This window comes from Ptychodera flava, chromosome 15 (assembly GCF_041260155.1).
Source record: "Ptychodera flava strain L36383 chromosome 15, AS_Pfla_20210202, whole genome shotgun sequence".
Lineage (NCBI taxonomy): Eukaryota > Metazoa > Hemichordata > Enteropneusta > Ptychoderidae > Ptychodera > Ptychodera flava.
This window is the reverse complement of record NC_091942.1, coordinates 30,010,312-30,025,260: the sequence shown is the minus strand read 5'-3', so window position 1 is coordinate 30,025,260 and position 14,949 is coordinate 30,010,312. Positions and strand designations below refer to the sequence as shown.

Genomic DNA, 14,949 nt, shown 5'->3' with positions numbered 1-14,949 from the left:
TTGTGGAGTTTTTTAATAGTTGATGTATTAGCAATCTGGATTTCGTTTTAATAAAAGATAAAAAAATACTGTCGGCTAGTTCTTCTTGTTCACCGAAAACTGTTTTAATACGTTTTTTCATTCTAAAAATAATTAGTTTAAAAGAGGAACCAAAACAGGTCACGTGACTCTATCCTTTAAATTTCCAAACATAGCAACCGGATAACCATTCGGTACTTTGGACCGACAACATATAAAAGCAGACACTTCAATACGTCACATCAGCAGCTGAACGCCGTGTGCTTGTTGAGCTGGCAACTAAACAGATTGAGTTCAAAGACCTGCTTTACGGATTTCCAGGTAACTCGAACACTTCATTAAAGCATCCTAACAGTGAGCAAAGAAAGCTTTTCCTGAATTATGCCATGTGGGGACACGCGTAGCGCATGGGACTGTAAATTTTATTTCTGAATTGCTGGGCGTTAGTTTCGTCATGTCTGATCTTTATGTCGACGTCGTAAACATAAGTCTTTGATTGTTTCTTTTCCAATGACCACATTTAGCTGTAAACACGAGTTGCTGGAGTTAAAGAGATATTCGGTGAAATTTCGTTCACCATCATGTGATTTTCGTTATTTACGTGTTATATTTTCATTGAATAGTAGCGTTGCTAGCGATTTCAGGTGTGTTACTAAATACAGTTGCACGCGCGCGACACGTGAGGACAATGCTGCCTGAAATTCGGACAAATTTTGTTGTTGTATGCGCGGCTGTTGTTGCAATTGATATTGATCGGGAAATGGTCAGTACGACGCGCTGGGGCAGATCTTACTTTGCTGTGCTTTGTACATCAGCCGTATCACTAAACACTGTTGAATTCTGTATGTGAAATATCGAGATATTTTGGCAGTCTAAACCATACGTTCATACGAATTAGTTTGATTTTTTGTAGTTATTGTAACACTGGCAGGTTTTATTTTTGTCGTTTATGCTGAAAATGCGGGGAAATTATTATTTATGCATATTAATGAGAGAAAAGTGACGTCATTTGCTATCAGCGCTATTGTATGTTGATAGACTTTAGATGTTTACCTCTTTGTACAAACGAAACTTTTCTCTCGTAATTTTATCTTACGATCCCTAATGGTGATCCTTTTTTCCAGTTTCGAAAAATATCGCGCTCTCGTTTCACGTCTGTCACGCTTGTACATCACTCGATGTGAAGGCAGTTATTTGATAGCATCAGTTGACGTCATCTTTAATATTCTGCTTGTTTAGCTATCGATTCAATGAGCGAAATTTGAAAGACGCCAACACGACGCGCTGGGGTGGATCGGGGACCGTTCTTGGCTGTACTTTGTGCATCAGCCGTATAGCTAAACACTGTTGAATTCTGCATGTGAAATATCGAGTTATTTTGGCAAATATTTGATCACAATAACACAAACCATACATATGATTGTTGGTTATTTTTGATTATTTGTGTAATTTTCAATCATTTACGTTTCAATTAACCAACCGACATTTATTTTTAACATAATAATCTAATCAGCTAATCAAAATCAGCTAATTAGATGTTTCTGTTAAAAATAAATATCGGATTAAATATGACATTAGCTCACGTGTCATAGCGATGTCTGTCTGTCTGTCCGTGTGTGTGTGTGTTTGTGTGTCTGTCTGTCTGTCTGTCTGTCTGTGTGTCTGTCTGTGTGTCTGTCTGTCTGTCAACACGATAACTCAAAAACGCCTGAACAGATTCAAATCAGATTTTGTAGACAGGTACCATATGCTAATTGCAAGAACTGATTAGATTTAAGTTAGAGTGGCTTTCATATTAATACATTTATGACATATCATTTTTTTCATATAATGGTTTCCCTAAGGAGACAGTAAGACAGTGTCGACATAAATCAAGAAATACTGCACGAAATTCCATGAAACTTTTCACAGATGGCAATCTCAGAACATTATGATGATACTGTTAGTGTCATGTTAATTATCTGATCATTTGCATATTCAATTAACTTTTGTAATTAGTGACATAAATCTGAAATTCCTGCACCAAATTTGATAATACATGCAACAAATATTGATCTGATATATCTAATTGTACTCAGAAGCATTGGGCAGTGTCAGGTTAATAAACAGCTCATTTGTATATTTTATGAAGTGTTGTAATTAGTCATATAACTCCGAAATAACTGCACCAAATTTCGTGAGATCTGCTGCAGATTCTTATCCGACAGATATCCAACTGTTGTGTAAAGTATTAAGTAGTGTGAAGTTAATCACGGGTTCATTTGCATATTTAATGAACTTTGTAATTAGGCACCCAATTCGGTGAAATCTGCTACAGATATTGATCTGATAAATATCTAATTGTGCTATGAAACATTGAGCAGTGTCAAGTTGATAAATAGCTCATTTGCATATTTTATGAAGTTTTGTAATTAGTTAATAACTCCGAAATGAATGCACTAAAGTTGATGAAATCTGCTGCAGATACTGTTGATCCGACAGATATCTTACTGTGTTGTAAAGCATTTAGTAGTGGGAAGTTAATATAGGGTTTATTTACATATTTAATGAACTTTGTAATTAGGTATATAACTCTAAAATTACATCACCAAATTTGGTGACACCTGCTACAGATATTGATCTGATAAATGTATCTAATTGTGCTATGAAACTTTGGGCAATGTCAAGTTATGTCAAGAGCAATGTCAAGGGCTTATTTGCATATTTAATGAACTTTGTAATTAGTGATATTGCTCCAAAATTACAGCACTGTATTTGATGAAACGTGCTACATTTGTTGAGCTGATAGATATCTAATTGTCCCATGAAGCATTGAGCAGTGTCAAGTTGAAAACCTCCTCATTTGCATATGAAATAAAGTTTTGTAATGAATGATTAAACTCTGAGAGTATACGACTGTGCGAAAGTTGATGAAACCTGCTACATAATAATGCTATAACAGATGTCTGATTGTTCTGTGAAGCGTACTACTAATGAACCTGTTGTAAGACACGTGAGCACATTCAGTTCACATCTGGTTTTTTAATCTCCTTGACGTCCCGTCTTGTATATATTCTTCAGACATCTTCAATTCCTGACCTTACGATTATTGAATAAACGAACTTTACACATTTTGTGTAGTTTCAAACCGCAGGACAATTTAATTTTAAGGCGTTCTATATGTAGTTGACAGTCGAACAGCAAACTTTGTTGTACTTGTATTGGAAAAAAAAAAATTGGTTCATATTATCCATATCACTCGAAATCAAATGCTAACTTGGAAAATGAAGGTTTTGGCCCTTCTTTCAACTTCTGTCAAATGCATGATGATTTTTTCCACTCACAGAATCGATGAAAGGTTAGTAGTCATCGTAGTATATGTAAAGAGTTAAAATCATTGATCTTTGCTCTATTGACAATACTTTTGATGTTATCGTTATTTCCAAAACCTAGTTGTACAGCGAAGTATCTGGCTCTGGAGTATAGCATGGTTACCGGGACTGTGGATCATTTGCGAAAGAAGCAGAGAACCATCAAAGGACCGTTATCCAGTTTGAGATGTTGAGATGGTTAGGCCATGAACTTATCTTGGATAGTTTTGTTACTGATATTATCAGTTCCGAGCCCAAGAGGTAATTTAATTCATTGAGAACGAGTGATCCTATTTGGTGTATTCTTCTTCACATTAGCACTTTTCAATGGCACTGATCGCCTCGTATCTTATGCATTTACTACTGTGGTAGGCAAAAAAATTAAAAACGAAGGACGCCATCAATGAAATGAGCAATTCAAAACATCTCTTTTCTATATAAATTGTATATTACAGTTTATGTTTAAACTGATCATGAGTGCTTACTTAAAATAAAGTTAATACTTGCAATAATTTTATGTTGCAATTATGGTGTCGTTGTAGGTAATCTGTAAAATATGACACATTGCAGGCTGTTTGTCATTATATTGCTCTACTTGTCCAATTCCAAGAGCCCAGTACTAAGAATTTTATCTGGCAATTTTTGATCATAGGAGAAATAACAGGCGGTGATAGTTTAATTTTGCCTCAACATTATTGTTTCTGTTTTTACCTTCCCGGCACAGCTGGCGCGAGGTCAATATTTGTCGAGGATTCAGAACATGGCCACGACGAAGATGGCTGTGGATCAAGAACCTACCCGTGCAAAACGATACGTTACGCCATTGAAAAGAGAGCCGAGGAGAATGACATTGTCTCACTTATGCCAAGACCAGACAATACCTCATATCAGCAATGTGGCACGCCTGCCAGGGTATCGAGGAATGTCGTCATTGAGGGCGCTGGCAGTGTGATAACTCTCGATTGTAATGGCATGGCTAACAGTGAATTCCTTATCATTGATGGCTCCGGACTAAACTCTCTAAACGTACGCATAAGCTCTCTCAGAATTACTGGATATCACTCCATTATACAAGCACGTGACGTCTCCATTTACGTTGAAAACTTGCACATTGATAACAATAACTTCGTCATTTCTACGATGCGCGAACAAGACAACTGGATCCAGTGTTCATTCCTAAATTTATCAGTAAGTCAATCTACATTGGAAAGAAACGGACTTTATGAGAAAAACTTTTACAATTCTGCAGTAGTATTGGACAGTTGCGCTCACATTGACATTCTCATAGCTTCGTCAATATTCGATAACACTGATATCGATGTAGATTATTATTATTTACTACCTTCTGGAAATCGTGTTGTCAATATAAAAAACAGTAGTTTTTACCGTTCACACAATGACGGTAAAAATGCTATTATGCGCTTTTTTATTCTTAAGGAACATTATTTCGATGTTACGGTAAGCAGCTGCATGTTTTATGGATATGCAGCTATTTACATGGCAGGTACTACAAGCAAATCTGCTCTCATAAAGTATAATATACGTGACTCTTCCTTTCGAGATAGTCATTCTGGAGCTATATACTTTCGTATAGAAATCGATAAGATCATAGAACATTTTTTGTTAAATATTACTTTTACCGGGTGCACCTTTTCAGGCAACAATTCGCCTTGGCCCGCTGGTGCGATTTATATGGGAGTGTTAAAAATGCCTAATGACCACATTGATGATGCTAAAGCTTACATTCGTAATTGTACATTTTCCCATAACCGAGCAAAATTATCAGATGGCGGCGCTTTGTACATCGAAGGAATACAATTGAACTTATTCGACACACAGTTTTACGATAACTTTGCTGCTTTGGCAGGAAACTCGATATATATGAAAAACAGAGCCAACGCCACTCTGAAATACGTAAAGATATTTGGGAGACAGGCAGTCAAAAACCTTCATGTGGTATCCGAAATGTATTTTACCAATGAAATAAATCTTGATATGAATCATGTTGATATTTCATTTTCGAGAGATCCGTTGACACAAAACGATCGCAATTATGTCATTCAGTTGATTGATGGAAACCACAGTATTGATGGTGTAAACATTACATGTGCAGAAGGTTACCTAATCTCACGTTTTGAATCAGACCTCATCCACGCTGGGATCCCTTCTAACAGCCTTTGGTATTTCTGTGAGTCCTGTCCGCTTGGGTTTTACACTCTGGGCAAGGGCACCAGTCACGATGGAACTCTCAAAAATGACACGTGTCACAATTGTCCGTACGGCGCATCATGCATTGGTAGTCCCAGGGCCAGACACAACTTTTGGGGTTTTGAAATTACGAATGGCTCGGAAAGAAGGATAGAGATGTTACAGTGCCCGCCTGGATATTGTTGCCAAGGCAACGACACTTGCAGGTCATACAACTCCTGTAACACTGACCGCGAGGGTCCGCTGTGTGCTAGATGCAAGACAGGTTTTTCTGAAGGTCTGCTGTCGACCCGATGTATCAAAGATGAAACTTGTTCCCAACGGTGGGTCTGGATTCCCATTTTATTGTGCGTAATTGCCGCTTTCTTATTGCTCTTTTGGAAATCAAAAGCAATCGATTTCTTTTCCAATACGACGAGGATGATGTGTTCACCAGTCAGTTTGATTGCGTCATGTTTCCAACACAAAGGGCGAAATAATTCACGGGTTGCAGACGGGCAAGCGAAGACTTACCTAAACATTGTTTTCTTTTATTATCAAATTGCACTGCTGTTTAAAGTTGATCTTCCACAGGAAACGGAAGAAACTTCAACGGCAACAGTTCTGTATGATACTGTTTTTGGCCTGTTTCTGTTCCGTATTGAGTGGTTTGCTCACATTACATGCCCATCAACCGGAATCACGCCTTTGACAAAACAGTTGCTGTATATTCTACCGGTGTTTCTGTTTTACATCCTTTTGGGTTTTATCTTCATTGTGATCAAAGTCCAACAAAAAACGGGAAACACGCATCAATCGCAACCGAGAGTCAGCCGTTCCATGATAAAATTATCAGACTGTTTTTTGCAAATTGTATCATTGACATACATAACTGTGATTAGGTTCGTCTTCACCGTTTCAAAGTGTGTTTACATCGAAGATACCAGGGTGATGTGGATAGATGGAAGTCTCCCTTGTCCTCAGCAGCCGTTAACAATTTTGTCCTTCGTTTTGTACGCAATCCCTTTCTGTCTTGTACTGAGTGTAGGACCTTTACTATTGGCGCCCCCTGAAATGAGGTCAAGCAGTGGGTGTTCCGATGAGGAAATTGAACCTTTGCTTGCCACAGTTAGTGATGAAGGGATACCGCTGTGGTTGTTTTATGTCTGCTGTGTACTACCATGTCTTTTTTACTTAACTCCTGTGTACTTGCTCCTGATATGGTTGCTAGGGAGGAATGCTGAGAATCCAAGAGGTTATGTTGCTAACGAAATTGATAACGAAGGGCTGGACTCTGAGAGACACATTTACAATTCCATTCAAGAGGATATTTGCCAGAATGACTTATCGGATAGCATTGGAAGTGTGCGCAGCAGTGTGATCAAATTTCTGAATAACCCATCTCGAAAAACACCAAGCAATTCGTGCTGTCAGCAGTCCAAGAGACCATTCTGTCAAAAGGTTACGAAATTTCTCGAGAAATGCTCTGTAGAGGGCGTTCTAAATGCCCGTAAACTTGTCCTTGTTGCGTGTTTAACTTTAATTTCTGATAGGTTTACAGCATTCTGTGTTGTGACATTCACTTGTACGCTATTTCTAATCATTAACATCAAGTGGTGTCCCCACGAAGGCAACGCTGGGATCCTGGAGACGATAACGTTAAGCCTACTGGTGTGCTTTGCAGCGTTCAATGTCGGAAAGGCGGCAGTATATTCGCAGGGTATCACTGTGAAGGGACCAGCGGAAATCTGCATCCGAGTGTTGGATTACTTACAATTTGCTCTGACGATCTGTTTATTTGTTGCTGTAGCTGGTCTGTGGATTGTCTTTGCAATTGTAAGATTGCTATTTTTGTGTCTGAAGAAGTGCAAAATATTGAAGTTCACGGTTGAACGGTGAACTAATGAATACTAAGTCTCATTTTTGCACGGAGCTTGCTTGGAAATGAAATTTGGTATTGCTAAATTTATTTCAATGTGGCGAGTTCAAAATCAGGATATATACAGAAATGTTTAATGTATAGCCGTGAATTGGGAATACGGAAATCATAGTGGGGTATTGACTATAATTATCATGATAGATACGGTTAGTTCCTCCATCTTCCATCACGCATAATGTTTTCCGATTTCATTCGCCATTTAAACATTTTAGTGGCTAAGATTTCTAAGATATTTTAGAACTTCATGAATTTCCCAGTTGTATTTTCAGCGACTTTTTAGTGTCTTTCCGTCGGCCAAATTAATGATTATTGCCTTGTCTCTGAAATATTGTAATAATTTAAAATATTACAAAAAAATGTTTACATTAATTCGCTACGATACCTATTCATTATCCGTGAATTAACTGTAACTCGTTTTCTGGTTGACTTCACATATTTCCATTACCAGATATAATATCATGGCTTTCACGTTGTAGAATCCTTATTTAAATGTACCTTTGCATCGTAACATTACTGTATTAGTATACGATGTATCTGTTTTCACTTAACAATTTTGTGACTTGTTTTCATCTGGTAAGTTTGTACAGAAAGCAACACGATGGCAAACATGTATTCAACATTGACACGACTCACTCCAATACAACGCTAAATGTCACGATGAACGTCTTTACGCTAATTGCTGGCGTATCTTCAAATCTACCAATTTTTATGTATTCACAGTTTTTTTGCCAAAGCGGATGCACCTACTTAAATTATTTCTTTTTTATAACACACAAAAAATATTATTGTTAGTACCCGGTGTTATTTTCAGTGGTTGTAAAATCATTGTTTCCCATCTTTCCAAGAATTGTATTCTTTTAAACGTTATCCTCAATAAACAAAATCCATTGTTTACATTTGGTGTCAGTGTTTCTGGCATTCCAAGATCCTGTTTATACTAATTTGTGATACTTAAGCACGACTTTCGACCATCATTTTGCAGAAAATGTAGAGTTTTGACTCCTTACAAGGGAAACTTTATCAGTACTCTGTGTTTTGATCTATCCTTGGAACACATGCGCCAATTCAAAGCTGAGTGCGCCCCAAAATAAACAGCGCCTTGCGTGGCAAAGCAGCCAATGTTATAAATTTACAACTTGGTTCTCGCTGGTTTGTCGAGCAAGGCGCACTTTGTCATTTTGTAAATGTAATTGAGGTCAGCAGGACTGTCTAATGGAACGTTGGACTTTTCTGACCGTTTGGTATTTTCTGCATGGTATTGGCAGTGTTGCTGCTCAACATATAGAAGTAATGTTTACAAAGAACTGGAGGAGAGAGTTGATATTGCATCTATGTACATCTCAATGTCTTATCGATTGTAAGTGTTAAAATGATAAATTTAAAGTACATTATTCTTGGCAAAATACTTTTCAATCTGTTCAACCCACATTCATTGTAAACAGAACCACAATCACCATTACAAACCATGAGTTTAGGCCAAACCATGGTGTTAAAGGGGATTGATGGTGATAATCTGCTTGTCAAAGATTATCTTTCATAGGAAACGCCATCAAAAGTTCAATTTCCAAAAACAGTTACTTCATTTATGAAAAACTTTAATAATGAGCATTGTTTGAGTATGCAAATCAACTTATAATGTGCATTGTCCAAAAATAATATTCGTCGGCCTACAACAGTGAACTAAGTCTTGCAAAACGATAAATGTTCGGTAACTCAAATATGATACGACCACCCTGTGTGGGTCCGATGGAAATTCTTAGAGCGCCCCTTACGGTAGCCGTTTCTTCTAACTTACTGAGGACAGTTAAATCATCTCGCTCCACCGCTTTCAATAGTGTTTTACAAGCTCAATATCAGTGCAAAATATCAAAGCATTAAGTAAGCAAATGTTGCTGTGAACATTGTAATTGTACGATTCTGTAAAATTTAGCAAAATGTTTGTGAGGTAGGAATCATGAAAATTTAGTATTTTGACTAGTTTTGTCCTCTATTTATATGCTTATCCACTTCGTAAGTGTTCACATATGCATGATTGAATATTCGCTGTAAACCTGACTGAATGCTCGAACACCGATACCTTTTATCATGACAAACAATCTCTATGCACGAAGGTGACACAGGAAGTTCCCTAATGCAGCTACAACTGGGCCTCGCTTTCGGACGACCTACGCAAATGTATGTTACAATATATCACTGTCGTTTCCAATGATTTGATGTATCGCTGCTTGACATTTTCGTCACCCCGGCGTAGTGAGACGCAATGCGGAGTATGACTGCAATCGTAACGCGGTGCTTTTGTGTTTCTTTCAATCTTATTGCCACACTCAGGACCTCCTTTCATACATGGTCTAAGAATTCAACCCAGTCACGAAGATGCTTACATTTGAAGAACGGCATCATCTGGTACTTCTGCCTACACGAGATTCATGGTGGTGTCAATCAACTCCAACGCAAAGAAAAAATGGCAAGAGTAATTTCCGCTCTGCAAGACAATAATTATGGGTAGCAATGTCAGGTCTTGGAATATCGAGGATAGATTTGTAATGATTGCTGTCAGTCACACTGCGTCACGTGTCATTCATTTGATGGAAGATGGCAAGGACGAATGTTGTCCGTTCATCATTCGGGAAATGTTCCCTAACGTCAACCATGAAAATACAGCAATAATGAGTTTACTGAACCATCGGCGCCAGCAAGCCGACTAGCTAGATTTCGAAAGTGACGGCTGTGAAATTAAGGAAGTGACATCGTTTACAATGTTGTTCATATATTTCTCTTTATTTCGCTTTGTATGTATGTATGTATCTATCTATCTATCTATGTATGTATCTATGTATATCAGAATGTACTAATACACTCATGGATGGATGGGCGCTTGGACGCATATGACGCCAACACTAGACGGATACTTTTATTACATGTAACAAGATTGTGATATTTAGGGAAACAACTGGGTTCATTTTGGAACTTTGTATATAAGTCTTTGTCAATGTGTACTGGTATCTAGAGTCCATACATCGACACATCTTTGTGACACACATGCGGACCCAATGTCACTAATGAAAACACATGCGCATGTCAATCTCGAATACTTGAGAGAAACTCGCCTTAATCAAATAAATGGGGAGAGTAGAATTTTCAATATGGTTATTCATGGCATACAATTACAGGGTATAAACGATTTCAATGGCGTTGTTCGTAAGTGACGTCAACGGAACCGGATCGGATATAGTGTGGAGTGATACAAGATGACTTCAGGACGGGTAACTTATCACAATAAAATACAACTTCAAACGCGTGCTTTTTAAACCAAATTCTACATTTTCTTTCTAAGATTGAATAGAAACGTCTAAATTACAAAAATTGGAGCCATTAACGCCTGCTTTATCGATCACGAGCAACGATTAAGCCAGGCACGACTGGAATTGCTCAAGTAGAGAGGTTTAACCGTTAAAGGTATACTGTCACCTGTTCCATTTTGCCACCGTTGCCATGGAAAGAGAAAAGCTAACCAACAGATTTTAAGCGGATGGCCGCTTTTTAAAAACAGCGCCCTCGCATGGGCATTTTGAATACCAAGGAACGCCCCTTTGACCATATATGGGCATATGTAGATTACAGGTGACTGTTTACTTTAATGTTTGGGAACTGTTCAAGATGAAAGCATGTATTCCTCTCTGAGTATTTTTGACAAAGTCTTCCATGATATCTGTAGCATTTCTGATACACAAGAATTAAATTGAATGGTATGATGTTTAACACGTGATGTCAAACTCTAACCCATAACGTCTCTTCTCTGCTTGCCAGAAGAAGCAAGATCGATACATACTTCCGCCAGACATGTGAGTATAATCGGAGACAAAAGAAAAATTGGGAAAAAACATTCTAGTTAACGTTGTTTTACTGGCTGTGAAAACATGTTATTGCGGGAGATACAGATAGCGAACCTATGTCATCCTGGTGTTAATGAACTTTGTTTAAGTTGTCTTCCTGGTAGAGAAAAGAGCGATCATAACTTTTCACACTTAACTTGCTTCTTTGGCTCTCTATCCTAACAATCAAATGGGGCAGCATACAAGTCTAACACTATGTATAACACCTGTAAGAATTCTGCTAGGCTCAAACCAATAACGCCATTGTTCTTTTCGTTGCATGAATGTGCCTTATTTGTGTAATTCCAGTTATGTGATGGCATCTAAGTTCTTTTTTGTAAATTTAAACTATACTCTCTTATATCAGAGGACAGATGATAAACCAGAAAAATACAGGGCGCGAGACAGATGAGTCAGCTCGTGGCAGTAGACACAGAGAGACAGGCAAGGTGGGGGAGGAGAAGGCATTGAACCCTGTCAGCACACAGCGGACAGTGTTGAACAATATCAAATTTTGTTTACATTGCAAATTTATGAATTGATTCAAATAACCTCCGGTTCTTGCAATATGTCACTAAGCAAACGTTAGCTCGTGGCTTTTTGTTAAAATGAGTATAAAATTTTCATCATACGTGGCGATTGATTATAATTGCAGCGGGTTCTGGGGATGTTTAACGGACAAATTGCCCGCGTCCACGAAACGATATTATTACTATGGGGCACATATTGATAAGGCGTCAATTTGTCATGCTACTTTTAATACTAAAATTGTAAATGTTACATTATCACAAAGACCACCGAGGCAAGGCAATTAATCCTTGACGTTCGTTTTACAACTTGTGTAAACAATTTCGCAATAATGCTCAAGCTGCATAATTGAATCATAAAACTACCCGCGGTTATTAGCACACCTCAAATATATACACGCGGGGGAATTCAAACAGACCCCGCATTGCTTACAACACAGCGTCATCCATCAGCGAAGGTCGCTTTTTGTCCGTGCAACGGGAGCAACAATGAGCGAATTTGCAGCCTACGAATGGTAGAACTTGTTTTCACGTCAATTCAGGCTTGCGTCGTTGATCTGTTTTGACATCATATCTTGGTGGGAGACAGCTCATAATTCACTTCCTATCTTATCACTTCTGAAATTATCTGCACTAGTCATTTTCTGTGCAAAATAACGTTGAAACTCTGCATAATGATTTTAACGCGTTCACTTCGCCCTCTGTTCAAAACCTGAAGGTAATGCTTGCTTGGAAACGATGAGATTGTAACACTTCAGAGCAACATTAGATCTCCAAATTCAATTCTGAAAATTTTGTTAAAGTTTTGTCGACATGGCAAGACAAAACGCGGCATTGGGTCTTTGAAGGTGTTCTATATTTTGTAATGCGTTGATACTTACATCGTTTGCAGAGACATTGCATGTTGAATATAAATTGAATTTATTCGTTTGTTCATTTTAAAGCGGTTAGGATTATATATCCTGCACGACGACCAGAAATGGCCGCCACTGGTATACACAAATATATTTTACATGCTGATGACACCATATACAGAAATGACTGCACGACCAAATGTGAAATTTTACTGAATTTTATACATCAAAATTACATCTTTTAAAGGTTGAGTATATCTTGACATCCTTGTCTGGAAATACACTCCATACGCATTTTATACTTTGATATCAATGATAGAAAGTTCAAAGCTTTCAAAGCGTTTTTTAATTGAAGTTCATTAGTCTAACAAGACTCGTTGATGGAAGCGTCTGCGCATGTGTGTGTTCGTGGTGACCTTGCCAGGTATTGTTGCCCAACAATTGCCGTCTACTCTGTACAAATGATTGCATGAAAACGCAATAATACAGATAAATTCACATTAATGAGTTGCCTGTATTATAGAATAATACACGTGAATTCACATGAATCCACATGAGTACAGGCTTTCTGAATACAAGCAATGGATTATTAACTGTATTCACCTGTATATGCACTATTCAGCTAAAATACAGGCAATAATTCATGCTAATACAGTAAGTATTAGAGCCTTTTTATGCAGTGTAATGTTTAATTGGCCTTTTAATCGCCTATATCGTGGTACCTCAACAAAAAGCACGAAGTCTATCTGTATCGTTTTTGCTGTCAATGACATGTGAGGAATTCAATGCTGACATTAAATCATGTTTGTAAGGTCACTTTGTGTTCATAAGCCATGGTCGACAAATAAAAGGTCACAATATACGACACGGGCATTTATGATTGTCGCGATTTACGTACTCGCTGCATTCTTGCAAGGTTGCAAGATTGTCTTCATGGTTTCTTTTGTGATACAAATGTTAGTGTTCGCGCCAGCTACAAAAGCGTATCTGTCTCTTCAGAACAGAGATGTACACATATCAGTCTTGTTGTCGACAGCTATTTTGGCAAACTCTATGTAAGTTAACCCCTCAGAACAAATACGTGACCTTTTAGGAGTGTTTATCATCCATTAATTTATGACACCGCTTTCACCCTAGTTGCACAGAACATAACTCATTGAGATACACATGTACACTGAACCTGCCAAAGAAACAATCAACGTTCTGAACTTTGTAGATGTGTTGATGTGATGTACAAGAAAAGAAAGTCATTAGGTTTTCACATTAACAAAATGCCATCTCTCATCGGCCACTTCTTTGGTGTACTTTTTCTGAGAATTATGGAGAGTGGTACGTCAACGGCGGCGCTATCAAACATAGGACAATTACAGTGCGTTTCTTTCGCGTTAGAACCCACACGCCTTAAGTACACTGGCCCTTCTTATACTCACCTGACAATAAATAATGTGCTGACAAAAACAACCATGGAATTGCTGAAAAGGTATCGGCAGTTCATAGTGATATTTTATGACTTCACCTAGGAGAGCTCTCCGTTATGAACCCACGGTATGCGTCCACAAATCAGCAATACCCCACAGGGACAATTGAAGCACGCAACAGGCGAGAAAACAGTGGTGCACGGTTGAATAGGAGGACCATTGCTTATAATTACTACCGTGACCGATGTAACCCCTCAATTCTCGTCAACGCACAAACGCTTATAACGTTTTCTATGGTCGATGAATACTCATGGTGTGATATTGTTTGAGGTAGCCTGAATAATATAGATGGGTAAAAGCGATAATTCTTAACGGTTGCCTGTATGACTACTCAGCTTCCATCAGCAAATAGTACCACGTGACCGCATCCTGAACCCCATTTCAATACGAGAGAACGAACGTTGTAGTGATTTAACAACGCTTTCACTGATATGTAATCTTATTTGATGCATCTTGGCAAGTGATCAACGGAAGAGCTATTGGCTACGACCTCTGCATCGCACAAATACACTTCAGAGTCAGTCTTTAAAGTAGCACCTATTATCTGTATGGAATACAGTAATACTTCTGCGTAAACTTTAGATAAATTTTGGTGTAGACTCGTAATTGAGATAAAATGCAAGTTAGAGCTGTAAGTAGATCAGCATTTCTTTGGATTAGCCCATGTTTCTCAACTGCTTAATCACTAAACATTTCGCACAATCCAGCGGTTTTTACAGATGAA

General features: G+C 38.0%; 1 long non-coding RNA gene across 1 annotated transcript; it reads left to right on the top strand.

Moving 5' to 3' along the window:
* The first annotated feature begins 228 nt into the window (after positions 1 to 228).
* On the top strand, positions 229 to 8,381 carry LOC139151844 (uncharacterized). The gene is made up of 3 exons (XR_011556500.1): positions 229 to 339; positions 3,451 to 3,629; positions 4,093 to 8,381. It is a non-coding gene; the product is annotated as an uncharacterized lncRNA (long non-coding RNA).
* Positions 8,382 to 14,949: the final 6,568 nt, after the last annotated feature.